The following is a 27458-nucleotide window of genomic DNA, read 5'->3' on the forward strand; positions in this document are numbered from 1 at the left end:
CGTCCCCTTTTTACCGCCCGTAGGAACAATCAAGCAGGGGAAAAGCCGCTATGATCATTCCTATGGTGTAGGGATTTGCCGGCTAAAAATGCCAATATCTGAATGATGCCTGTAGCTGCAGGCATCATTCAGATATAGCCCCACAAAGCCCAGGATGTCACATGACGTCCTCTGGGTGTCAAGTGGTTAATATAATTGAAATTAATTCTCGCAATAACATCTCTCTGGAGTTTTTCTGGTATATGCAAAGGTTTTGGCAATCGATAAGCCCTGATAAGCCCTGTCAATTGTCAGCTCCTGATGCAGGATTTTGGGGAGTAGGTCAGACATATATTTTTTTTCAATAAATCCCTGTAATTCAGTACTTTTGACAGTTTCTGGGATCCCTCTGAATTTGATATTGTTGTGTCTGGATCTGTCCTCGATATCTGATATTTTTAACTTAAGTTGCCTCAATTCTTCTATTAGCTCAAAATGGGAGTCGACCAATTCATTATGCGCGTCAGTGATATCCTCCATTTTATTTTCCATGTCATCAATTCTTACCCCTACACCTTCTATTGCCACATTAGTTTTGTGCATATATAACTGCACATCTTGTTGAATCGCTCCTCTCAGGGACAGAAGCATTTCTTTGATATCTGTATCAAGTATAGGCTTGTCTAGATGTGGGGAAGGCAAGCAGTTTATCAGCACAGGGATTATTAACAGGTGGCTGGTCATAATCAGGCAGTGAACTACTGGCATGTTCACCTGGGAGGGAAATCCTTCTTTGTCTCTGAGGTCCAAGTTTTTTTTTCACAGAGGATGCAGTTTTTTTTGGGCCCTGATGTCAAGGAAAGGATCGGTGGCCCTCGACCCTCAACTGTGGGTCTCTTTTTGGGAGAGCCCTCACCAAGAACTTGGGGGGAAAAATTTCAGCAGGTCCCTAAGGAGCAGGGTCCAGGGATGCAGGCCCTGTCCTTTCTGAGATCAGACCTATTCTGTACCCTTGTGCACTTTTTTTTGTGTAAAGTGATTTCAGTTTACTTTTTTTGTTCACATGGATTTGACAAGAACTTCATCACAGAGCTGTGTAAAAAAATCGTATTTTATGTTCCAGAATGGATAAGAACACAGAAAATGCAGTAACCATGCTATTGGGCTTATCCAATGAAGCAGGGCAAAGTACAATGATAATGTGCAAAGTGCAGAAGCCTACTACAATCTGATTTAATTTAACAATTGCAGACAGAACAGTTAAGGATAATACAAATTACATCAAGTTGGTTATGGAGAGTGGAAATACGCCACCAGCAAGGCAAACTGCTTAAAGCGGAGGTTCACCCTAAATATAAACATTGGTTTATCCAGATATATGGAGTATATACATATAGCTATTAATTTTTTTGTGGATTTTAAATACCGTAAATCAGGAGTATTTATTGAGACTTCCGGGTATCTTTTCTCTTCCCCAGCTGGGAGGTGTCCGCAATGTCTCCTGGGAGAACAGTGTCATGCTTCCCAGGAGACAAGTCACAACGCTGACCATCGAAATCTCACGGGATTTCACTCGTCACATGACTCATCAAGCCGGTCACGTGACAAGGGCATTCACCGCTTCCCGGAAGTGTGTGCTTCACAATGCCCACAAGCAAAATGGCAAAGTCCTGCATCGTTTTTTAAAACGTATTATTTACTAAGACATCAGACGGGCAATGAGTAAATGCGTCAAACACATGAGTACTAGCATGGTAACTGAAACAACATTCAATGCAATGTTAAAAAAAAAAGAGGGACTGCGGAACCTCCGCTTTAAATGATTCACAACTTGTTAAAAAATTGTCTCTTCTCTTTCCGCCCTTCATAAAGGATTTAGAGGATGAATCATTGACGCCGTGTTTGCGTCTCGTTTCCACCTCCTATAACATACATTCCTTTCTGTAAGTATTTCCTATAGAGACCTTGTCTGCCTAATAACAATTTGTGTGGTCCAATTTACCAGACCTTACCAATTTACTTTAAGATACTTGACCTTATTCTGATATCCTCTCACGCCCATGTACATGTTTTTTCATCCATCACTCGCTTTTCGGGCTCATATAGCTTTTTGTGACTGCCCTCGGAACATTGTGTTGATTCAATTCAGGGTCTGTACATCTATCCGTGTCTACGGGAGTCATCGAGCGTCAGATTTTGTGGTGTCCCCCGGCCATCTGCCACATGTTTATGTAACCTATATGTTCATGTATTGTTTTTAGTCACTTTATATTGCTAATTTGATTATTTTCTTTCACTTAGTTATAAACATTTTTGAACAGATTTTGCTTTCCCCTGAAGAAGCGAAAATCGCGAAACATGTTGGGAACATGCGATCCCTGTGTGCTTTAAACTGCAACATTGTTCATTGATGACCACCATATATTATAACTTTGATTGGATCATGATTTTTGCATATTTTGTATTTATTAAAACTATTTTGTAATTTTTTAAGACACGTTCTTTCTCATCATTACTGCTCTACCTATTGCACCGCAAAATATCCCATTTTTCCTTTTGTCCTGAATTCAACATTTTTATTTGGGATTAGGTGCCTACATCAATGGGTGATTCTATTAGTGCTTGGACAAATCAAAAATACATGATGTATATTTCTTGACCACATGAACATTTGAATGCACTGAACATATTATCCATAATAAACCTGACTTTCCATCATTCATTAAATGCAGTCACTGTCTGCCTAATTTACCATACTGTTCACTTTTGAAGAAAATTGATTAAATCTCCATTTAGTGCCCATCTATTAGTGCTGCAAAGTATATGCTTCCTTGCCCAAATGTTGCATTATCTTGAATTGATGTGCGACAAAGCTCTCCACACAACTTTGTCACTTTATCCCCCTCACCACCACTACTGTCACAGATGGGTCCCCACCAACACCTTCACTTTCAGCTTAATCATATTCAATTCCAACAGGCCTGCCCAAATATCACAAGCAGAATTAGTCACACCACCCAGAGGCAAAAATATGAATAGTGTGGCAAGCAGAAACATGTATTGTTATTCTTGGCAACCAATTGGTTTACAGTGGTTATTTTTACTTTCCATTGCTTGCAAGTGAAGCAGTTATTTTGACTGACTGCTGTGCTTGACAAAAAAATTCTTGTTAGCACACTTTTCCTATGCGAGACCCTCAGGTTCTGTTCATGCCATCTATCTGCATTACTGCAGATGTTTTTTTTAAAGAGGTTCTAAAGTCAAAAGGTTGTTTACCTCAATTAATTACTTGCATTAAGTTAAAAAACCTTCTATAAGTTGTTACCCCCCCCCCTTTCGAATACTTACCTGAGTCGTTTATCGATCCAGGGCTATGCCTGCTCTGCCATGGTTCTCTCTCTCCCCTCTCACAGACAGCAGTGGCCACTATTATCTTATGCTGCTGTCAATCAAAAGCTGTGAGGAGGGAGCTGGAGGCAGGGAAGAGTCGCAATGTGTGTGTCAATAGATGCACACAGCCCAGCAGCTTCTAATTGAGGTGCACCTGGAAGAGAAGGAGTGGACAGCACCACCAAAGGCTCCAGAAATAGAGGAACAGAGCCACTCTGTGAAATTTCATTGCACAGAGCAGATAACTATAGATATGCCTTTTCAATCGCTTTAAGGCATGGTTCACACCATCACAGTGCATTACTGTAATGTTAAAGTGGTACTTAACTCTCCCAATGTTTACAGTCATGGAAGCTGCCATCTTGGCCTCTGATTGATCAGTAGTTGCTATGGTGCTGCACTAGAAATTGTAAAAATCTATGGGTTTAGTTCCACTTTAATTGCATTGATGCAATACTGTACTATTCAGTCTGAATGGCACCCCAAAGCTTTTGCTGACACACTAAATTGCACTAGCATTCTCTGTGTTATGCTGCCAAAAAAAGATGCATGTGCTATTTTTTGACAGTACACCACAAAGCATTGTATTATGTTGCTGTGAATTATGCGGTGCTGTAATACACATCCCTTGGCAGGTGTGTTTGGCGCACTACCTTAACATGAGCAGCAACATGTGAAATATCGCAAATAGATGGTTTGAATAGGCAATTTGTTTGTGCTCTGTGTAGTGCCCTCTATCTTCTACTAAATGCCTATTCCCTAATACTACCCTGTTTGTTTGTTTTTTTAGATATATTAAATACTGTCCATTAGTGTTGCTCACGAATATTCGCATTGCGAATATTCGACTCGAATATAGCATATTCGAGAAATCGCGCTATATTTCGAATTTCGCGGTGAATATTCGCAATTCCGAATATTCGATTTTTTAAATTTTTTTTTTTAAAACAGATCACATCCTAGATATCTCCATCGACGTCTAAAAGCATTGCTGGTATCATTAGAGACCCTGGGCCGAGTAGCTGAAGCGTTCATTGAATTTTCCAGAAAAATCGCAATGCGATTATTCGGCAAACGCAATATCGCGCGATTATTTTCCTCGCCCCGATCTTCCGCATCAGAGCGATTTTTACAGTTTCATTTTTAAAACAGATCACATCCTAGTGATCTCCATAGACGTCTAAAAGCATTGCTGGTATGATTAGAGACCTTGGGCCGAGTAGCTGAAGCGATCATTTTATATTGCCGAATATTCGCAATGCGAATATTCGGCAATAGGAATATTGCGCGATTATTTGCTCCGCCCTTTTGCATCAGAGCCAATCAGAGTTCTCCTTCCACACTCGTCAGAGGTTAGCAACCAATAGGAACCTGCCTGCATGGACATTATATAAGCTCACTCCCAGCACCATTTCATTGCAGATTCAGAAGCTGGCTAGAGAGTGTGGAGGCTGTTTCTGTGTTCCTGTGTCTTTGTTCCTGATTGATTTATATCATCACCAGCATTGCTATTTAGTGATTCCAGTGGATCTTTTCCAGTATATCAACTGCTTTTTTCAAAGCAATAGACCCAAGAGCTTTTTTCAAAGCTACGTTTTGTGCTGTTTTGTGCTGTTTTGTTCATTTGTGTTACTGTTTGATCCTGCATCTTCGCTGTTCAGTGATATTTGCTAGAGATTTCAGTGCACATTTTGCTGAGCTTTCTAAAAGAGCTTTTCTAAAAGCTAAGTTTTGTTCATCTTGTGTTACTGTTAGATCTTGCAGGTTCGCTGTTCAGTGATATTTGCTAGGCATTTCAGTGCACATTTTCTTTAGTTTTTCCTAAAGAGCTTTTCTAAAAGCTAAGTTTTGTGTTCAGTTTAGTTAAATTTTGTGTAGTAAGTGTACACACTGTTAGTGTACATTTATTTCATCTAGCTTAGCTTAGTGTGTGTTTAGTGTCTGTGTTTTGTGTTTAAAAAAAAAAAAAAAAAAAAAAAAAAAAAGTTAGTGTTTGTTTAGTGCTTTTTTTTTCTTCTTTAATTTTGTAGTCCTTGTCTTTGGTGTACTACTTTTCTTATAGTTTAGTAGCTGTCTGTGTACGTCTTTGTCTGCGTGCCTGTCTTGTAAAAAAAAACACAAAAACACATTTTGTTCACATTTCCCCCCCCCAATAAAGTTTACCCCCCCCCCCCACACATATCAGCAATAATGAGCGGCATCCGTGGCCGTGGCAGCAGGGGTAGGGGAGTTACTCCCAGTGCTGGATCGCTGCCAGCACGGGGTACCTCTCGTGCCCCTACTAGTGGTAGAGGATCTGGTGCAAGGGGAGTACGCCTGATCCGGGAGTTCTTCCCATCGGGCAGCCGCCCGATATTGCCATCTCAGGCTGAAGTAGTGGTGGACTACATGGGGCACAGCAGTGCCACTGAGTCGTCGGTCCCGACTCACAGTAGTACCACCATTACACCGGTGCCTGTAGTACCCCCCCCAGCCCCCAAGAGTCCAGCATCTTACTGTTCGACAGCGACAGTGATAGGGATATCTTGGGGGAGGCCATGCATCAGGCAGACCTTCAGCTCTGTCCTGATGGTCAGGACCTTTTTGAAGGGATGGATGAGGAGGATGGGATACCTGCTGGCAGTATCCCAGAGACATCCCTTCAAACTGGTGCTGCTGTTTTGGTGCAGGAAACAGCAGCACCTAGTCAGACCCAGGCGTGGGTGAGGGGACAGCGGAGCCAGGCTAGAGGCTCCATGTGAGTTGGTTCCCTCAGACCAACACATTTCAGCCCTTGGTCTGACATCTCTGGGGGCGAAGAGGGTGACCCATCATGGTTGCCATCTGACGCGTCGGCTCACTACGTCAGTGACGACGGGGAAGGTAGGCACCCTGGTGAAACGGTGCGCCAGGTCACCACCAGGGAGACCATCATCAGGGTCTCCACTGGTGATGGCAGCAGGAGGTGTCAGGAGGAGGAGCAGCAGCAGCAGCAGCAGCAGGCAGCTCCACCTGTGCGCACCGAGTCCCAGCAGGTGCAAGTAAGCGTCACCCCATCTGACAGGAGGGCGGTGCTGAAGTCACCTGTCTGGAATTACTTTACCCTGGTGGCAGACAACCCTACCGTGGCCATCTGCCGGATTTGTAAAGTGAGGGTGAAGAGAGGGAAGTGTTTGGCTCGGGTGGGTACCACAGCCCTGAACCAGCACCTGAGGATAAACCACTGGGCGGTGTTTGACGAGATGAAGCGTGGTGGTGGTAGCAGCGCCACCACCACAAGTGAGCAGGGTACAGCAGCCCCTGCCACATCTTCATCTCTTTCCAGCAGGTCATGCCCCCCCGCTCCCTCTAGTAGAGGTACTGGTACCGGCAGCCAGACCTCTACTTCCACAGCACCCTCCACGTCTGTGTCCCGCACTGCCGTCCGGCGCCAGGCGTCGATTTCAGACGCCTTTGACCGCACCACTCCCTTCCCCCCTGGAGACCGACGTGTGCGTTCCCTCAATGGGCTCCTGGCAAGGGTTATTGCCCAACATCTGCTGCCCTTCAACATAGTTGACAGCAACCCCTTCAGGCAGATGTTGGAGCAGGCCCAACCCCAATGGCGTGTCCCCAGCCGCCATTTCTTTGCCAGGACTGGTGTCCCTGCCCTACACCAGCACATTGTGCAGAATGTAACCCTGTCGCTGGATCACGCTGTCAGCGACAGGGTTCATCTGACAATGGATGGCTGGACCAGCAGGCATGGGCAGGGGCGCTACATCAGCTTCACGGCCCATTGGGTTTCCCTCCGAGGCGTCGGTGAGGGATCGGCGGCAACCGATCTTGTGGTGCCGCCCCGGGGTGTCCAGGGGAGAACTGCTGGTCTCCCTCAAGCCACTGTCTCCGCAGCTGCTGAGCCTCCCAGCAAGCGCCCCCGTAGCTACTCAAGTGTGGGGCACGTGCGCTGTCAGGCCGTGCTCCAGCTTGTTAGTTTAGGGGACCGGAGACACACTGGAGAAGAAGTGCTGAAAGCACTTCAGGCTCAGGTCCAGAAGTGGCTGACACCCCGAAGGCTCCAGGCAGGTATGGTTGTCTGCGATAACGGCAGCAACCTACTCGCCGCCCTTAGTGCTGGCAGTCTGACCCACGTGCCCTGTCTGGCACATGTCCTCAACCTGGTGGTGCAGAAGTTCCTGCGCACTTATCCAGGGTTGAGTGACATTGTGGCAAAGGCGCGTAGGATTGCCAGCCACTTCAGGCGCTCCCCAACCGCTACCGCGTCCCTGTCCAAGTTGCAGCGGAAGTACAGTCTGCCCCTTCACAGGCTGATTGTGGACAGTGTGACGCGGTGGAACTCCACCCTCCACATGCTGAAGAGGTTGTGGGAGCAGCAAAGGGCGGTGAGGGAGTACCTGATGGAACTAGGCACTGAGAGGGCTTCACCACAACTCCCTTTCATCGCCTGTGCGGAGTGGGGGCAGATAAACCAGGTCTGCCAAGTGTTGTCCTCCTTCGAGCAGGCGACCAAGATGGTCAGCAGTGAGCACATCGGCCTCAATAGCGTGCTGCCAATAGTGTTAATGCTGGAGAGGACACTAGATCGCCTGCTCGAAGCTGGGGAGAGTGCCTTGGTGGAGCAGGAGGAGTCAGCAATGCTCCACCGAGACCAGGGCCAGGACGAGGAGGAGGAGGAGGATGATGATGATGAGGAGGAGGTGGTTGCTGGTGTCGTCCCGGAGTCAGGGCCTGGTCAGGAGGGAGAGCCGGTGTTGGGGGCACCGATAGTCCGGGGGTTGGGCATCTCTGAGCGTGACCAGCAGCGCCTCAGGGATGAAGAGTCGGACCTCATTCACCTGGCCAGCAGTGTGGAGTCACAGCGGGCTGTGCTCTTCCCCATGGCTGCCCACATGCTGAGATGCCTCAGGAGGGACCCCCGGGTTAAGACCATCAAGGCGAGGGATGATTTCTGGATGGCCACCCTTTTGGATCCCAGGTGCAAGGGGAAACTGGAGCAGTTCATCCCAACCAGCCGGAGGCAGCACCGGATGGAGGAACTGCAGGCAGGCATTGTCACCCGGTTGGAGCAGGCAACTCCCCGGCCTCCAGTTGTCCCCCCTCATCTCACCCAGCAGGTGGCTGCACCCAGCAGCAGCCGAGCAGGGGACCTAATGGATGAGATGAGGATGTTCTTCCAAACCGAGCGACCCAGTACCAGCACCAGCAGCAGCAGCAGTCACCACCAGCGGCTGGCCCACATGGTGGCAGACTACATGGCGTCCGTCGGTGCTTCTGACAGTATGAGCACCAACGACCCCATGGAGTACTGGGTTGCCAGATTGGACACCTGCCGCAAGCTCGCTCAGTATGCGCTGGAGTTATTGTCTTGCCCCCCCTCCAGCGTACTATCTGAGCGGACATTCAGCGTGGCAGGTGGGGTGGTCACGGACAAGAGGACCCGTCTGTCCACAGACTCCGTGGACAGACTCACATTCATAAAGATGAATGAGTCCTGGATCGGCGGTGACTTTCTGGCACCCGTCGTCGGTTCAGGGCGCTGAAGGGTCCCTTGTCATGCATTCCCTGATGAAGCCCCGGACCTGATGTATTTACAGTGCTGAATATAACTATTTTAACATCTGAGAAAATCAATGTTAATATTTGGTACAGTAGGCTTTCTTTGCAATTACAGCGGTCAAACCTTTCTTGTAGTTTTACACCAGCTTTGCACACACTGGAGGAGGGATTTTGGCCCACTCCTCCACACAGATCTTCTCTACATCAGTCATGTTTCTGGGCTCTCGCTGAGAAACACGGAGTTTGAGCTCCCTCCAAAGATTCTCTATTGGGTTTAGGTCTGGAGACTGGCTAGGCCACGCCAGAACCTTGATATGCTCCTTACAGAGCCAATCCTTGGTTATCCTGGCTGTGTGCTTTGGGTCATTGTCATGTTGGAAGACCCAGCCTCGACCCATCTTCAAAGCTCTAACTCAGGGAAGGAGGTTGTTGCCCAAAATCTCGCAATACATGGCCACGGTCATCCTCTCCTTAATACAGTGCAGTCACCCTGTCCCATGTGCAGAAAAACACCACCAAAGCATGATGCTACCACCCCCATGCTTCACATTAGGGATGGCGTTCTTGGCATGGTACTCATCATTATTCTTCCTCCGAACACGGTTAGTGAAATTATGATCAAAAAGTTATATTATGGTCTCATCTGACCACATGATTTTCTCCCATGACTCCTCTGGATCAGTCAAGACACCTATGTCAGCAGTTATTTCACACCCTATATACTCTTATTAATACTGCTGTTCATCATGGCACCTCCTGCCCAAGTGATATGACTCTGTATCAACTACTACTGCTAATACTACTACTGCTGCTGCTGCCGCCCAGTCAATACACCTATGTCAGCAGTTATTTGACACTCTATATACTCCTATTCCTACTGCTGTTCATCATGGCACCTCCTGCCCATGTGATATGACTCTGTATCAACTACTACTGTTAATACTACTACTGCTGCTTCTGCTGCTGCTGCCGCCCAGTCAATACACCTATGTCAGCAGTTATTTCACACTCTATATACTCCTATTCCTACTGCTGTTCATCATGGCACCTCCTGCCCATGTGATATGACTCTGTATCAACTACTACTGCTAATACTACTACTGCTGTTTCTGCTGCCCAGTCAAGACACCTATGTCAGCAGTTATTTCACACCCTATATACTCTTATTAACACTGCTGTTCATCATGGCACCTCCTGCCCAAGTGATATGACTCTGTGTCAACTACTACTGTTAATACTACTACTGCTGCTTCTGCTGCTGCTGCCGCCCAGTCAATACACCTATGTCAGCAGTTATTTCACACTCTATATACTCCTATTCCTACTGCTGTTCATCATGGCACCTCCTGCCCATGTGATATGACTCTGTATCAACTACTACTGCTAATACTACTACTGCTGCTTCTGCTGCTGCTGCCGCCCAGTCAATACACCTATGTCAGCAGTTATTTCACACTCTATATACTCCTATTCCTACTGCTGTTCATCATGGCACCTCCTGCCCAAGTGATATGACTCTGTATCAACTACTACTGTTAATACTACTACTGCTGCTTCTGCTGCTGCTGCCGCCCAGTCCATACACCTATGTCAGCAGTTATTTCACACTCTATATACTCCTATTCCTACTGCTGTTCATCATGGCACCTCCTGCCCATGTGATATGACTCTGTATCAACTACTACTGCTAATACTACTACTGCTGCTTCTGCTGCTGCTGCCGCCCAGTCAATACACCTATGTCAGCAGTTATTTCACACTCTATATACTCCTATTCCTACTGCTGTTCATCATGGCACCTCCTGCCCAAGTGATTTGACTCTCTATTGTCACTGTCTACTACTACTACTGCTGCTCAGTCAAGACACCTATGTCACAAGTTAATTGCCACTCTATACTACTATTACCACTGCTGCTGCTGCTGTTCATGGCACCTCTTTCCCGAGTGATTTGACACTATATTGTCTACTGTTACTAATACTGCTGCTGCTCACGACACCTATGTCACAAGTTATTTGACACTATTGACTACTATGGTCATTACTGATGTTGTAAAGTCCTGCCCACGTGTTTAGATGCTATCTAGTAATATTACCAATACTCCTTGTAAATGATGCCTGTGTGAGAGTAAAGTGGTCTTGCATAGCAAGAGCACTTATTGTTATCTCACATATATATTATTCTTATTATAGCCAACTTTTAAACGGTATCTCCTCCCACAGTTTTTACACTACATAGACAAGTAATATATCGAAACGTGTGGATTGTTCCAGAATGGTGTGCTATTACTTTGTGGAACGTTTCGCTTAATCATTCATGAAATATCGTCATTTTTGCGGCGAAATTTTCCCATAGGAGTGAATGAGGAGAGCTAGAGTGTGGAATGTGAACACCGGAAAAATCAGCACATGATTTGTAAACTGCGACCACTCCCTCATTTTCAAGCCGACCTACACAAATCTTATATCAAAAAGTTCAGCTCTCCCTGCTGCCATCACACGTGTTTACGGCTAAGCGAATGATCAAACGGTATTCACAATATGATAATTTGTTTGCAACCAACGACATCCATTATTTCAATGGAAGTCAATGGAGGTCAAAGTTTATAAAACTAAAATCTGCTGTTGAATTTGTAAACTTCGACTGTGCCTTAAATTTTATTATTTCAGAGACATACTATACATCAAAATGTAGGTCTGGGTCTTGTGATTCGTAAACTATAAAGATATTCACTGTGAGATTTATAGTTTTTAAGATCGAACAATGTAAAGGACAAGTATTCAAAAAACATTCCTCAATTTCTGCTGTGTTTACAGAGAGCCTGCAAACCCAAAAATTGGTTTCCTAGGAAAAGCTGAGGAGTTTAATAACACCTCACAAACAGTTGTGAGGTGAGTTGGTTCCTCCCACACAAGGCTGAGGGAACTTTCCTCTGTTAAGCAAGGGTCTCAAACTGGTGGCCCTCCAGCTGTTGTAAAACTACAGTTACCATCATGCCTCTGCCTGTGGGAGTCATGCTGGTAACTGTCATTCTTGCAATGCCTCATTGGACTTGTATTTTTGCAACATCTCCCCGATGGGCGGTGCCGAGCCGCACGAGGAGCTGAGAGACAGAGGCATACAGATCATGACTGCACGGAGCTGTTGTAACATCCGTGCGATGAGCCATAAATTTGGCTTCTGCAAACTACAAACGAGCTGAGAGGAGGGGGGGATGGAAGTGCTCCGGAGGTGAGAGATAAGCCTGTCATGCTTGATATATGGGTGAGTGTAGAGAGGTGGCAGCATCCCCCCCATTCCTGCTGCAGCGATCCTCTGTGTGTGTGTGTGTACTGTTTGTGCAGCCCCCAATGTGTAAGGCAAACTCTTTTACTGTCTAATTTCTTGCTGTGATTTCCCAAACATCTCTCCCCTCTGGAACCATCTACTGATCTGCAAGCAGTATATTTCTTGCTGATTGGAATGTCTCCCTTTTTTTTATTTGTGCAGTGATGTTGACCTGTTTACTATGCAAGTTGCTGCCAAAAGACTCAATGGCTTTGTTAAAGTGATACTAAAGGGTATTATTTTCTTCTTTAAAATTAAAATAAAAATAAAAATCATACTTACCTACTGATCTTCTGCATAATTTCCGCAGTCTCTGACCATTTCCTGTAGCATGTCCCCATTCTCTGATCATCTTGTGTAGCATGCACGCAGTCTCTTATCTCGTGTAGCATGTCCCCAGTCTCTGACCATCTCCTGTAGCATGCACGCAGTCTCTTATCTCGTGTAGCATGTCCCCAGTCTCTGACCATCTCCTGTACTATGTCCGCAGTCTCTGACCATCTCCTGTACTATGTCTGCAGTCTCTGACCATCTACTGTACTATGTCTGCAGTCTCTGACCATCTGCTGTACTATGTCTGCAGTCTCTGATAATCTCCTTTAGTATTTTGGGGGGAGAGACATGCGCACTTGCGCTGCAATCGTGATGCATCGTGATGCATTGCGGAATCGAATCGAATCGTGGACTTGATAATCGTAATCGCATCGAATTGTGAGACGGGTGAAGCTGCGCAGCACTAGTTTTGATGGTGCAGTTTTGATGGGCTAGTTTTGGATGGAGCAGTTTTTGATGGGGCAATGGACCGAACTGGATCCACACACGGTTGGATCACATTTACATCTCCAGGGGCACCGTCTCCAGTCAGTAGTATTGGTGGAGGCAAGACCACGCAGCACAATTTACCCTGAAATTGTATCTTTTCTAGTTACATTACATTTTAATACTACTGCTGCTGCCTCCATGCTGAGTAATGCTTCATGACCTCTCTGGCACAGCTGATCCACCAACAGCCTCCGCTACAAGCTACCAGACCGGATCGTAACAGCAAGTGTAACTAAAACAATGAACTTTATGTTAAAGCCTGGTTTGCGGCCTTTATACTGCAACCATTAGCCTGTCTGCAAGAGCAAAACTGCATTTTCTCTCTCTTTCTTGCTCTCTCTCTGTATATATATATATATTGTTGCTTTTGTTATGTTCATTTTTCAACAGTTTAGTTTGTGTTCGTCGTGTCTGTGTCCGCCAACTTTAGTTTGTCCTAGGTTTGTGTTACATAAAATAATAGTATAACATTTTTTTTGCTTATTAGGAAGTTAGATGTGTTGATGTTGATGTGTTAGATGTGAAGTTAGATGTGTTGAAAAACCTAAAAATTTATCTCAAAAAGAAAGGAAACATTTCAAAAAAATAACATTTTTTATTAACATAAAAAAAAATTAAACGTAATTAAGCATGCGCTGCTGAAGCTCTGCCATCTTTGAATAATTTATTAATTGCTGCTGCTCCAGCTGCCGATTCTGCTGGTCCAGGTAACAAATTTTTTCCTGATTCGAGAGGATCTTGTCATTCGTTTTTTGGATCAAAGCCTGCCTCTGCAGCATTTTTTTTGCAACTGTTAGGATATAAGAAAAAAACATTGTGATTTCAAAGACCGTTACCAAATAAATAAAATATTTATGTTGCTTATTAAACAATCATTATCATGTCTATACACTTGTTATGTGTCTAGCACATACAGGGAGTGAAGAATTATTGGGCAAATTAGTATTTTGACCACATCATCCTCTTTATGCATGTTGTCTTACAAGCTGTATAGGCTCGAAAGCCTACTACCAATTTGGCATATTAGGTAATGTACATCTCTGTAATGAGAAGGTGTGTGGTCTAATGACATCAACACTCTATATCAGGTGTGCATAATTATTAGTCAACTTCCTTTCCTTTTGCAAAATGGGCCAAGAGAAGGACTTGACAGGCTCTGAAAAGTCAAAAATAGTGAGATATCTTGCAGAGGGATGCAGCACTCTTAAAATTGCAAAGCTTCTGAAGCGTGATCATCGAACAATCAAGCGTTTCATTCAAAATAGTCAACAGGGTCGCAAGAAGCGTGTGGAAAAACCAAGGCGCAAAATAACTGCCCATGAACTGAGAAAAGTCAAGCGTGCAGCTGCCAAGATGCCACTTGCCACCAGTTTGGCTATATTTCAGAGCTGCAACATCACTGGAGTGCCCAAAAGCACAAGGTGTTCCATACTCAGAGACATGGCCAAGGTAAGAAAGGCTGAAAAACGACGACCACTGAACAAGACACACAAGCTGAAACGTCAAGACTGGGCCTAGAAATATCTCAAGAATGATTTTTCAAAAGTTTTATGGACTGCTGAAATGAGAGTGAGTCTTGATCGGCCAGATGGATGGGCCCGTGGCTGGAATGGTAAAGGGCAGAGAGCTCCAGTCCGACTCAGACGCCAGCAAGGTGGAGGTGGAGTACTGGTTTGGGCTGGTATCATCAAAGATGAGCTTGTGGGGCCTTTTCGGGTTGAGGATGGAGTCAAGCTCAACTCCCAGTCCTACTGCCAGTTTCTGGAAGACACCTTCTTCAAGCAGTGGTACAGGAAGAAGTCTGCATCCTTCAAGAAAAACATGATTTTCATGCAGGACAATGCTCCATCACACGCGTCCAAGTACTCCACAGCGTGGCTGGCAAGAAAGGGTATAAAAGAAGAAAAACTAATGACATGGCCTCCTTGTTCACCTGATCTGAACCCCATTGAGAACCTGTGGTCCATCATCAAATGTGAGATTTACAAGGAGGGAAAACAGTACACCTCTCTGAACAGTGTCTGGGAGGCTGCGGTTGCTACTGCACGAAATGTTGATGGTGAACAGATCAAAACACTGACAGAATCCATGGATGGCAGGCTTTTGAGTGTCCATGCAAAGAAAGGTGGCTATATTGGTCACTTATTTGTTTTGGTTTTGTTTTTGAATGTCAGAAATGTATATTTTAGAATGTTCAGATGTTATATTGGTTTCACTGGTAAAAATAATTAATTGAAATGGGTATATATTTTTTTTTTGTTAAGTTGCCTAATAATTATGCACTGTAATAGTAGTCACCTGCACACACAGATATCACCCTAAAATTGGTAAAACTAAAAAAAACTACTTCAAAAAATATTCAGCTTTGATATTAATGAGTTTTTTGGGTTCATTGAGAACATGGTTGTTGTTCAATAATAAAATGAATCCTCAAAAATACAACTTGCCCAATAATTCTGCACTACCTGTATACTTCTATCATAAATACCATATTATGGTTCTGAAATCTGACGGGTGCGCTTTAAATGTTGTAAATTTTTATATCTACATGTTATTGTTAAAATGTTATTAAGCTTTGTGCACATAATTACCCTCCTGACCGAGGCTCACAGCAACGGTCTCTTCCACCTCCTCGACCTCCCCTGCAGCCGCGATTTGACCAGAAATTTGGGGGGAGGGGGTAAGCTCCGCATCAGGCACCTCAACTTGAGCAGGAGCTGGGGTTGGCGAGTGGGAGGGCCCTGGCTGCTCCTCCTCATCCCTCTCCTCCTCTGCCGCATCCTCCTCTGCCGCATCCTCCCCTGCCGCATCCTCCTCCTCTGCGGCCTGTCGCCTTGTGCGCTTGGGGCGCACAGTTGGTAGCGGAGCTCCTATAATAACACAATGTTCATAGATTATAAAAATGTTTTCTAATGACGTATGCAAATTCTGTGTACTCTGCTGTATTGTATATGAATACAAAATTAATTTATATAGACAGTTAACCAATGGGACAATGTTATATTAAAGGGTCTTGTGGGCACTACAGGGGACTGAGCGTGAGCTGGGCTGCCACCATGGTAAAATGAGCTGTTTTTGTCTCCTTTGTTTTGTTCAGACGATCTCATGTTAAAAAAAGGGCTTGATGGAGTACACGGGATTACTATAACAACCCCACGCCTAACACAGGAATTTAGTGGGAATCTATATATATAAAACTCAACGTGTGTGTGCATGCATGTATGTATGTATGTTCCACCATCACGTCAAAACGGCTAAAGATATTTACATGAAACTTGGCACACAGGTTACTTATATGTCAGCCACAAACATAGGATAGGTGGTTTAACCCTTACCCACCCCCATTTGCCTTGGTCAGGGTTTTTCTTTAAAGTCCCATTCAACTCTATGGGAAATACATGTTACTTCATAACAGCTGTAGATATTTCGAAAACACTTGGTCACATGTTATCTATACGTCCACTTAAAGTATAGGATCGTTAATTTATCCCTTAACTAACCCCATTGGTGAGGGTCGGGCTTTTTGTTTAAAGTCCCATGCAAAGCAATGGGAAAAGTATGTTCCCACATAACTTCTGTGTTCCTGTCTGCTGTCCCATGTTTTTTTCCAACAGTACTATGAATACCTTGGCTGGTGGTGATATATGTTACAACAACATGGCGTCTTGGTTAACAACATCTGACCTTACATTAATTACATATGACCTTACATAACTGTCCCCAAGGGACCCGGGCTGGCTCAACGCGATTGCCACTGCGCTGACAAGCCATTCACCTCTGCAGCTAGGGGTTCGGATCCCGCTCTCGGCTACATGTGAATTGAGTTTGGTGGTCTCAGCTCGGCCCCCGGTGGGTGTGCTATGCGAGGTAAGCCTGCGCTTAGTATGCCCACCTCCCTCCCACAAAAACCACCACACTTACACACGCACTCGCAATTGGGTTAACATGCACGCACTCTGACCATGCGGTCTCTAAAAAGAGAGGCGAAGGACTAACGGGGCTGGTTGAGCGGGCAAATCCTCTCACTCCCTTATAGGGAGTCCCTCTGCCCCGTTGGGCTTCGAAGCGGAGCAGGTAGGACGGTCTGTGTGGGAGGACCCCCTCACACCTGCCATTGCCACCCGGGGCATGGAGAAAGGTGTCAGATTACCTCTGGGGGAGGCCTGCCTACTCCCAACTCCTGCAGTCCGGCTCCTCTCTCGAGTACACGCACAAAATACACTTTAGGGGAAAAAAAACATAACTGTGACCAATAACTTACCAGGATGATATTTATTCCGGATACGCCTGACCCGGTTCATCTGGCGCCTCTTCAGGTCGGACCACTTTTTGAGGATCGCCATGCGAGTGGGTGCTTCGCCGTTTTGGGCGCGTAGTTCCTCAATCAGGGAGCTTACAACTCCCTGTTTTTCTTGCTGCCTCCGCAGCTCATCGTATCCTGTTTCCAGGAACTTCTGCAAGATGAAGAACAAAGTATATTGTAATACTTTTGTTGACAGCCTTATGGATATATGACGTAAATGTATGCTATTCAACAATTGGAAGCATTCTCGCCTTATTAATCAATGACAGGGGTAACATGACAGATTTTATATCCTGCCATTTCGGTCGCCACCTTTTTTACATAAATATAGCAGCCATTATCATTTGCATAATTATGAATATATTATTAACAACACAGGATACACGTATAGGGGAGATATGCGTTGCTAACTCTTTTCCCTGTCAGGAGCCTAACGCCCCGGGGGGTCAGAGACGGGACCTTTTCGGAGGACCACTGACGTATGCAACCGTCGCAGTTTTTTGTGATGTCACTCTTTAGGTGTGTGCAAATTTTTCGTTCCACCGGGTGGAGTTTTTGGGTTGTGTTTTGCACGCCACAGGCTTTTCAACAGAAAAAAACCAGCTGGAGGCAGAATGGTTGCAAAACACTACGGGTTTGTTACCTAACTCTGGGTTTCAAGACCAGTCCACCTCCAGCTGTTGCAAAACTACTACTCCCATCAGCCACAGTCTGTCAGTGCATGCTAAGAATTTTACTTTTGCTGCATCTAGGGTGCCACAGTTTAGAGACCCGTGCATAAAGGCCTGAAAAATGGGGGCCTGCAGAACTTACAATACTAGAAGTGCCAGCATTCCCAGGCATGCTGGAAGTTGTAGTTCTGCAACATCTAAAGGGCAATATGTATTCGAACGTCCTTGGGCCTTGAGGACACTGAAGTCAGGACGTTCGCATACGTCCTATGTCCAAAAAAATGTTAAATTCATTATGCTAAATAACAAGGAAAAGTGCCTAAATACACATTTGCCAACCAGGGTGTCTGCAGCTGTCCAGGCATGCTGGGACTTGTAGTTTTGTAAAAGCAGGAGACACATTTTTTGTGAAATACTAATATCTGATCATATATACTAACTTTTAAACTAGACTAAAATGCAGTTGAAGATAATGAAATAACAGTGGTCAAAATACTTACACAAATCAGCAACTTTTCGTCAGATACAGTGAAATTACTTCCAACCATCTTGCTCTGCGATTGCGTTGCGATCATAAAGTTGGAAACTGGCAAGGGTCCAGGAAATGGTCGCGTGTTGTTCGCGTGTTGATTGCGCTGCTTGGACCGAGATGGGTCCATATGGCTTCGGCTGTATGGACCACAGTAACTCTTTTCCCTGTCCGGAGCCTAACGCCCCGGGGGGTCAGAGACGGGACCTTTTCGGAGGACCACTGACGTATGCAACCGTCGCAGTTTTTTGTGATGTCACTCTTTAGGTGTGTGCAAATTTTTCGTTCCACCGGGTGGAGTTTTTGGGTTGTGTTTTGCACGCCACAGGCTTTTCAACAGAAAAAAACCAGCTGGAGGCAGAATGGTTGCAAAACACTACGGGTTTGTTACCTAACTCTGGGTTTCAAGACCAGTCCACCTCCAGCTGTTGCAAAACTACTACTCCCATCAGCCACGGTCTGTCAGTGCATGCTAAGAATTTTACTTTTGCTGCATCTAGGGTGCCACAGTTTAGAGACCCGTGCATAAAGGCCTGAAAAATGGGGGCCTGCAGAACTTACAATACTAGAAGTGCCAGCATTCCCAGGCATGCTGGAAGTTGTAGTTCTGCAACATCTAAAGGGCAATATGTATTCGAACGTCCTTGGGCCTTGAGGACACTGAAGTCAGGACGTTCGCATACGTCCTATGTCCAAAAAAATGTTAAATTCATTATGCTAAATAACAAGGAAAAGTGCCTAAATACACATTTGCCAACCAGGGTGTCTGCAGCTGTCCAGGCATGCTGGGACTTGTAGTTTTGTAAAAGCAGGAGACACATTTTTTGTGAAATACTAATATCTGATCATATATACTAACTTTTAAACTAGACTAAAATGCAGTTGAAGATGATGAAATAACAGTGGTCAAAATACTTACACAAATCAGCAACTTTTCCTCAGACTTAGTGAAATTGCTTCCAACCATGTTGCTGTGTGATTGCGCTGCGATCATAAGTTGGAAACTGGCAAGGCTCCAGGAAATGGTCGCGTGTTGTTCGCGCGATTGCGCATGCGCGATCGAAAAATCGCAATCGCAATATGTTTTTTGGTTAAAATATCATAAATATTCGATTTCAGAGTGCTGCTACAGCAGTTTTCGAAATATCTGCAATCAATTTCGCATTCGCATTTTGTGAAATTGCGTTAAAATATCTCGAATATTCGATTTCAGAGTGAGCCAATCAGAGCGCTCCTCCAGCATATCTCGAAATTGCGCAATAAATATCGCATTCGCATGTTGCGATATTTCGATAAAATATCAGGAATATTCTGAGCCAATCAGAGCGCTCCTCCAGCATATCTCGAAATTGCGCAATAAATATCGCATTCGCATGTTGCGATATTTCGATAAAATATCACGAATATTCTGAGCCAATCAGAGCGCTCCTCCAGCATATCTCGAAATTCCGCAATCAATATCGCATTCGCATGTTGCGATATTTCGATAAAATATCACGAATATTCTGAGCCAATCAGAGCGCTCCTCCAGCATATCTCGAAATTCCGCAATCAATATCGCATTCGCATGTTGCGATATTTCGATAAAATATTATGAATATTCTGAGCCAATCAGAGCGCTCCTACCGCAGTTATAAAAAAAAATCGCAATTATTTTCGCATTCGCAATAGCGAAAAATCGCAATCAATTATTTTCGATAAAATATCACGAATATTCGAATTTAGCGAATATATCTCGAATATTCGAATATATATTCGAGATATATCGCAAAATCGAATATGGCATATTCTGCTCAACACTACTGTCCATATCTATAGTGGCAAATTAACAGTATCAGAAAAACCCTAAATTGTAGTGCTATGAGAGAACTAAAATCCTTGAATGTTTCATTAACATCAGCTGTAAAGTGGCTAATTTGCCAGTATTAAAGTGTTACATAATACTATGCTGTAAGCCTTTTTGAATAGTTAGCACTAAAATATACCAGTGGTTTACTAAACCTGGCCATACATGGACTGAAATTCAGCCAGTTCAGCAGGAACAGCTTCTGACTGACCATCCTGTCGGAAAGATGTAGCTCGATCAGAGCCGCCTGCTATAAGTGTAAAAGTGTGATCAGTGTATTCTGAGGGCTGGGAAGTCTTCCTGCTGTCAGAATACAATAGTCCAGTGGGAGTGATTCTCCCATCCACCTCGAATGTGTGGATGAGGGAATTGGGTCAGTTTTTTGTTCAACCCGTTGAACGAAATAAACTGAATCATGTATGATCTGCTTAAGACAATATATTATATGGTCCTGGTGCTCTATTTAAGAAGTTTGTTTTACTAACAGGCTGTATTCACAATATTCTAGTCAACAAATGTGTCAGAAAAAGGCAAGAGTTACACAAATCTTCTCTGGCAGCTAAAAAAGTTTGAGCCTTCACAGACATTCCCAGAGGACAAATACTCACAGCTCGTTCTGCTGACTCAAGTAAGGCACAGTCCTGGGAGAAAACAAACATCATTTTTTCAACATTTTATCAAGCACAACTCAAGCCTACCTCCTGATGGAAGGTTGCAAAAGTCTAAGCTAAACAAGAAGACATTGTATAACTCAGCTGACAGTCATTGCTATTGTGCTGAAAACAAAACTTTGTAGAACATACGAGAAGATTTGAGTGTGTATCCAGTATATAAAGTGGAAATACACATTTGTGTACACCCTATCGAATATTACAGCGGTGTCCAGCAAGGTGTAAATACTACTGTATTGCTCATGGGAATGTGAGTTATTTTTATATTGTTTTTTACACTATGCAAGACTTTTCTTCCTTTTTTTTTTTTGCTACTGTAAGAAGAGCCTGCACATTGGAGGCGGAAAAAGGAGTAAAGAGAGAGTGGATCATCTTAAATGTGAATTTTGACCAACTTAGAGATAAGTGGTTCTCAACCTCAGTCCTCAAGTACCCCCAACAGGCCATGTTTTGAGAATTTCACTTAGATAAACTAGCTGTTAAAAATACCAAGCCATTGCCGCTGATTTAAAGCGCCTGCGCAAGATAAATGAAAACCTGCAAACATGGCCTGTTGGGGGTACTTGAGGACTGAGGTTGAGAACCACTGGTCTACATCTTTTAGAGTGTGCACTGTGGTGAACAATTCATGAAATTGGTGCAGTTAATCAAAGCTGTTTAACTAGTTTGGCATTACAGCAATTTTGTTCATTTTTTGCACGCATTCAAAAATCTTAATTTTTGTCCATAGAATTACTTAAACCCCCATCACACTATATATATTCATAAAGCAGAGGCCCTGTACAAAAAAAAATATGATTGTTGCAATTTTTTATGTTGTATAATATTTGCGCAACTGTCCATCAAACTACCATTTTACGGGAAAAATATAATATTTATTTTATTGCAAACACACACACAGTGTAATACCGATTTTTTTTAAAATATGAAAGTCACATTAAGTAAAGAGATACCAAACATGTAAATTCTTAAAAAAAAATCCATAGGAGACAATTTAAAAGACTTTACAGCGCATCAATTTAGAGTTAACTAGGAGCTATTGTGCTAGAGTTCATGCTTTTTTTTATTCTGATGATTGCAGCGATACCTCATGTGTGGTGCAACTGCGGTTTACATACATACATACCATGGGTGTGCATTTGTGGGTGTGTGGCAAGGGGGTTAAAAAAACATTTTTTAAAACACATTTTAATATATATATATATATATATATATATATAAAAAAAAAATCCTTTTTCCCCTTTGTTTTCCTTTATTTATTCATTATTACTTTATTGCTAGCACAAAGGGTTAATAAACATCCATGTGATAGCATTGGGCAGGTTATAGGTACTCTTGGAAACATTATAAGTCTAATAGACCCCAATGTCTACCCTGCCCTTCATAAGCATCTACCAGAGCACAGATCTTCTCGGGTTAGATGTGTCTCCTGGCTTAACCGATCAGGAAATGGAGGATCTGAAACCAGAAGTGACAAAATCATTGTCACTTTCAGTTTCTTTTAGTACAGGGAAGATCGAGGCATGGCTGTGCTTCAGTCTCCTTCCGCTTTCCATCCTGACGTTGAGAACGGGAGAGACCAGGAACCAAGAGGGGGAACTCCAGTGGGGGGCGTCACGCCACCCACACTGTGAATGATCGATGGCTATACAGTTGTCAGATCACTTTCAGGAAAGCAGCCGGCTGAACAAAACAGGCACAGGCTGATGGCTGCTTTGCATAAAGTGGTTGTAAACTTCAGTCTTTTGGTTGTACTATAGGTAAGCCTATAATAAGGCTTACCTATCCACTTCCCGACCTCCTCATGTACATTTACGTCGGCAGAATGGCACGGACAGGCACAATCACGTACCTGTATGTCCTCTGCTAGACGTGGGTGGGGGGTCCGATCGGGACCCCCCCCCGGTACATGCGGAGGTCGGGTCCGCTCGGGGAGCGATCCGGGACGATGGCGCGGCTATTTGTTTATAGCCGCTCCGTCGCGATCGCTCCCCGGAGCTGAAGAACGGGAAGAGCCGTATGTAAACATGGCTTCCCCGTGCTTCACTGTGGCGGCGCATCGATCGGGTGATCCCCTTTATAGGGGAGACTCGATCGATGACGTCATTCCTACAGCCACACCCCCCTACACTAGTAAACACATACACAGTGATCCCTAAATGTTACAGCGCCCCCTGTGTTTAACTCCCAAACTGCAACTGTAATTTTCACAATAAACAATGCAATTTAAATGCATTTTTTGCTGTGAAAATGACAATGGTCCCAAAAATGTGTCAAAATTGTCCGAAGTGTCCGCCATAATGTCGCAGTCACGAAAAAAATCGCTGATCGCCGCCATTACTAGTAAAAAAATATAAAAAAAATAAAAATGCAAAAAAAACTATCCCCTATTTTGTAAACGCTATAAATTTTGCGCAAACCAACCGATAAACGATTATTGCGATTTTTTTTACCAAAAATAGGTAGAAGAATACGTATCGGCCTAAACTGAGGAAAAAAATTGTTTTATATATGTTTTTGGGGGATATTTATTACAGCAAAAAGTAAAAAATATTGCATTTTTTTCAAAATTGTCGCTCTATTTTTGTTTATAGCGCAAAAAATAAAAACAGCAGAGGTGATCAAATACCACCAAAAAAAAGCTCTATTTGTGGGGAAAAAAGGACGCCAATTTTGTTTGGGAGCCACGTCGCACGACCGCGCAATTGTCTGTTAAAGCGACGCAGTCCCGAACTGTAAAAACCCCTTGGGTCTTTAGCCAGCATATTGGTCCGGGGCTTAAGTGGTTAAAGGTACTGTAAATATCAATATAAAGATATTTACTATATATGCAGCCGATGGCGTCATCAGCGCATGCACTCCGAAGGAACAGCCACCCACGCCGTTCCTTCAGAATCCTGTGCCATAAACAGCGGCTCTACTGTGCATGTGCAGGAATGACGTCATTGTGGCTTCGGCCAGTCACACAGTAAGACGGGTGAAGATGGAATGCTTTGTTTTCAGGTAAGTTTCACATAATGTGCTAGTATGCGATGCATACTAGCACCTTATACCGTTACCTTGCAGGTCCGGAAAAAAAAAGGCACTCAGTGGTTTACAACCGCTTTAAAGTGAATCTAAAGTTTGTATTTCCTTTTCTTTTTAACCACTTGCCACTGGCCAATAGCAAAATGACGGCTGGGCGGAGTTTTGTTATCCTGACTGGATGTCATTCCGACTGGACGTTATCCTGACAGTCTGACACACCACTACACCGATCTCGGTAAAGAGCCTCTAACGTCGTGCATTCCAGTGACATCATCTCTCCTCGCCTGGATTACAGTCTGCTCCTCTAACCTCGCTCTGATGTTCATCCACTGCTGCCGGCTGTATATAATCTAGTGGCTACAGAGATGACTGCAGAGACAGCACACCCATCGGCTCCATAGAGACAGATAGCACTGATGACCCTGGTTGTTTTGGGACCTTATCATGCACAAACTTACCACTTAAATGTGAGTGTTTTGACAAACCTTTCTATTTGATTAAACTTTTTATACAGTCTGCACCCAGAGGCGCTTCCTGTTCTTGTGTTTTTCAGTGTTTGGAAACATGAGTTCTGTTCCCCCTGGATGGCTGCCGTGAGCGCGGACTTAACCCCTTTCTCTCTTCATCCCTCCCACACCATATCCCATTTATATTACCATCCAGCATACTGCATCTGCACTGCCAATGTGCATCATTCATTGACTTCTACACAAACAGTGGACTTGTTGCCTCTTTGTGCATATAATTGTATGGTCATTCAGTTCTTTTTTGTTTATTCACTATTGGATACTTTTTTGGTTTTCAGTTTTACGCCATTTACGATCCTTTATTATTACAATGGCTAGAAGTCTAGAAGAGAAATGGTTCACCTTGCCAACTGCTACCTATCAAATTCTATCTTTCCTAAAAACAGTTTTGTATAAGAAATGGACAAGCTTGCACAGGTAACAATAACGGCTCCTCCATTTTGATAAAACACTCTTTCGTATCATGAAAATAATAATAATGTTTACCAAAAGGAGAAAGCAATCTGTCAGCCAACTTAGTGATGTTTTTTAATGAGACATAAACTGAGAGCAAATGTTTATGCAATACATTTGAAGCTGCAAATATGGACCATACTACATAAAGAGAGAGACAACTAATAAATAATATGAGATTTCTAAAGCAAATAAGCACAAAAATCAGACAGACTGACATACTGCTGGTAAATACATACACATTGTGTTAGTTTTAATACACATAAATTGAGAACACTATCTACCTCAAGTGAGTTGAAACGCTGCTTATTATAAACCATTCAATGAAAATAGAAACAAACTAGAATGCTGAATCATAAAAAGCAACCCAAGATGTCAGAACAGCAGGAGTGTCCATTATGCAGAGCTTAGAACACAGTTCACATTAATAAGAGCACTAATGGATTTAATCCTCGTAACTCTTGTAAATGGATGAGAGATTTCCAGGGAAAGATTGTGCTGTAGTTAACGACAAGAGTGATCTGCACATTCTATCTGAACGGTGGTGTTGTGAGTCAATTCCACAAATGTTTTTACCTGGAATGGCTAGATTCATTTCTCATCATGGTACAGAAAGCACAGGGAACATTTACGTAAAAAAGACTCTTACGTATGTGCATTTCTTTGTATATGGGTGCTTTGTTGATTATATGCTTACAAGTATGACAGCAGTTGTACAAGAACATCAATTTCTTCTTAGCATAGCAGGTGCTGGGCAGCTTAAAGTCACTGAAAAGATGCACAAGTACCAATACAAATGTAGAAACAGATTATGATACCAAGCTTCCAGGTCGAGAGAGGTGTACCAAAAGAAGAACTTCAGTTGAAACAGAGCATTTCTTTATAGTTCAAAGCAACCTTGTGGCTACAGTACACTTTTAAAAAACAGGGCATATCCGTAAAATAACAATGTAAATACTTACCTTTCTTGCTTCTTGCATTGCTTAACTCTACTCTAATTCTAAAATAATCTTCTCATTAAATCCAAAGGAAACCAATATTTACAGGGATTTCCCTTTAGAATAAGCAGACATTTTCTCATTTATGGAACTAGTTTAGAGTTACAAGCAGCAAAAAAGGTAAACTTTTACACACATGCTTTTTCCTTTAAAAGAGTACTATAGCAACAAGAACACTATCATACAGGGGGTTATTTAGGAAAGGCAAATCCACTTTGCACTACAAAGTGCAAACTAGAAGTGCAAAGTGCACTTGAAATCGCACTGAAAGAGCACTTGGAAGTGCAGTCGCTGTAAATCTGAGGAGTAGATCTGAAATGAGGGTAAGATCAGCTTGATTTTATCATCCAATCATGTGCAAGCTAAAATGCTGTTTTTTTTTTTTCCTTGCATGTCCCCCTCGGATCTACAGCGACCTGCACTTCCATGTGCACTTTGCACTTGTAGTGCAAAGTGGATTTGCCTTTTCGTAAATAACCCCCAAAGGGTCCAACTGAATCTTTCTATGTATTTCACATTTTGTCTCTATTTACAAAGCTAGATGTTGCCTCATCATAGCTGACATGACATGCAGAAAGCTCCAGTTTGTTTACAGAAGTGGGCTTTATTTGTTCTTGATTCAGAACTGTTTTGCTGGAAAGCAGACACATATCAAATTTTTATTATTAATGTAAAACTGGCTCACAGCTTAGGCTCTAGCCTACTCTGGTGCCCAGCCAAGGCCTGCACCTCCACTGCCACGAAACAGAGATTCCACCTCCTATTAGCAACCATTGTCTTAGGCCCAGCTGGCATCTCTCTTGCCAGACAAGGTGCCCTGCTCGGCTGTTGGCTTCTACTCTGCCCCCACTGACTGGCTACCAGCCTCCCCAGAAACACCTTCCTTAGACCACCACCAGCCACTGGACTTTTATATAGACGCTCTCCTGAAGCGCTATGGCTTACATCTGATCTGCCTCAAGACTACAAGTATCCTTTATACTACTTTCACTTGCTGGTGCCATCAGGCCAGGAACTATAGCATTGTATTCTAGGAGCTAGGGGCAACCAAGTACTGGTAGCCCTGTTTGCCCTAAGACAGTTTTTCCAAACCCTTTCTAAAATGTAAAAAACTGTAAATATAGTTTTACGTAATGCAAGAACATCCACACATGTAGGACACCCAAAGCTAGAGGTGATTTAATTCTTCAAAATACACTGGTGCACACTGGTACTGATAGTATTGATAGTATTCTTTATTTTCTCTTTTCCCTCACTAACGTGACCCCAGTGGTGATGGAGAAGGGCAAGGGAGGGGCAAAAAGAATGCTGTGCAGGTGCCTGACATTTCCCTCATCAACCGCTGATGTCATTGGTTGTTAGGAAGGCGGCAGCTAGAAG

Source organism: Rana temporaria, chromosome 5 (assembly GCF_905171775.1).
Source record: "Rana temporaria chromosome 5, aRanTem1.1, whole genome shotgun sequence".
In the NCBI taxonomy this organism is placed as follows: Eukaryota; Metazoa; Chordata; class Amphibia; order Anura; family Ranidae; genus Rana; species Rana temporaria.